Genomic DNA, 2,075 nt, shown 5'->3' on the forward strand with positions numbered 1-2,075 from the left:
AGAAACATGACGGTTTAGAGAGATTTAGCTCTCACAGTTCAGACATAAAATTGATTTTATAATAGTTTTTCTTATTGTGACACTTGGGATTATATTTCTGTTTGTGTATGATAAAAAATAGTATTACTACTCCTAGATTTCCTAAAGTAGAAAAAAAAATATATATATATATATATCTAGAGATGTTTAGAATTCCTGAGGTAAGCTGGGCAAAATCCTTTAAGGATGGGGCCACCCTGCAAAAATCTATCTGCTGCTGCCTTGTAGTCCAAAGAAGCTCCAGGTCCAGGTGCGTGAGAAACCACGGAAGCCCTGGACACAGTGTCAGTCAGAGCTCAAGAACAAAAGTCAAAGTAATTATTGTTCACAGGGTGTCATAGAGAACATAATTTCTTTAAAGATGAACAGTAGTAAGTCTAAGAGCTGGTAAAGGGCTCTGGAAATCAGTATGTATCTCTTCACTTGTAAAATGAAGGTTTGGAGTTAGATGTAGCTGGCATATCCTCCAGAGATAATTGTTTATGTTTCTGTGGCTTTTTTTTTCCCCCAAACTATAATGCAAGGAAGTGTTGAGAGAAATTGAGCTCGAAACACTGCGAATACATGTATGTTACTTTTCATTTACTTTACCTCTTGTTCCAGATGTGATATTATGTTTTTCATTTTAAAGCAGGAGTCATGAATACGTGCAACATTTTCTTGTATATTATCCTGTGCCTACGTGTGTATGTGTGTAAAAACTAGGAGAATGGATTGTGCTTTGTATCTCTCTGCATTCCTTAGTTATCAGTAGGTAAAGAAAGTCTGTTTTGGGGGTGACTACTGTTTACCCATCACTGAATGGGAATCTGGAGTGATGCTAAGCCATTGTTTGTACAAGTGCAAAGATGACAAACTGCTTATGGTAAAGTTTTGCTAAGACTCTTTTCTGGAAATGGAGAACTCATTTCAGATTCTTAGAAATCCAGACAATTATAGAGTAAGTTCATTTAGTTCATGGATTTCAAATTTAATGTAAAGCTCTTTTCTTTCCCCCACTTTGCTTTCTTCAAGAAATCCTAAGAGAAACACTGGTATTTACACAATTAAAACAAAGCTTCTCTGGTTGGAATGAAGTGGGTTTGCCCATTGTTGCCCTGCTTGACTTTCTCTTCAAATTCCTGAGGCTCTGCCCTAGCCTCACCCACAAGGAATCTTCAAGGACTCCCTAAGAAAATGTCCTTCCAATGCTTAATGCTCTACAGCCAATTGAAAGCCGGGGAAGGACTCTTCCATATTTCTGAAGTTTAGTGCCACATGGAAAGATATAAAACCTTAGCACTGGCCTAAGACAAAGCCAAATCTCTCCAGATTTTTCAAATCACCTTAAGTAAGATGCCTTACCTGCTGAAAAGGGCATGAAAGCTTCCTTCTTGATAAGCTTCCTGGTAGAGTTAAGGAAATGAAATGCTCAGGGTTAAATGTGTCTGGTTTTTCCTACTGTGTTTGATCCCAAAGCACAGAGGTCAGGGATGACCTCAGTGCCCTAGAGATAAAAGTGTTATTAGTGACAGAGATGAAACTTCTTCCTAAAAAAGTGGCTCTTTAAGATGTATGGTGACCTTGGTTGGCAATTTTTGTGAAGCAGTGTGTTCTAGAAGGAATAGGAAGTGGAGAAGGGGGAGGTGGGTCTTAGGATTGAGTGTGGAGTAGTCATGTACTCAACCAAATTTTCATTCGGTACCTACTAAAAAACACAAGCTTTGGATTCAGAACTGGGAGTAAATTCTTAGTCATGTATTTGCTATGTGATAACAGCATGTTATTTAACTTTTGATAAATTCCAGTTGCTAAATTCATATGATGGGAGTTAAATAGTCCTCATTTGGTGACTCTGAGCTTTCCTGGTGGGTTTGGGGGCTCCGTGAAGGTTTGATCTTTTATCTCCAGGGACAGTGACGGTGGACACACTAAATTTAATAAGCCCATCAAAACAAATCCTCAGAAATAAGCTACCCCACTTCCATAGCTTGCCACGTACTCTGAAACAATGTAGGGCTGTCAACAAAAGTAGTTTTAATTTTGATATGGGAAAG

Source organism: Lipotes vexillifer, unplaced genomic scaffold, assembly GCF_000442215.2.
Source record: "Lipotes vexillifer unplaced genomic scaffold, Lipotes_vexillifer_v1.1 scaffold147, whole genome shotgun sequence".
Classification (NCBI taxonomy): domain Eukaryota; kingdom Metazoa; phylum Chordata; class Mammalia; order Artiodactyla; family Lipotidae; genus Lipotes; species Lipotes vexillifer.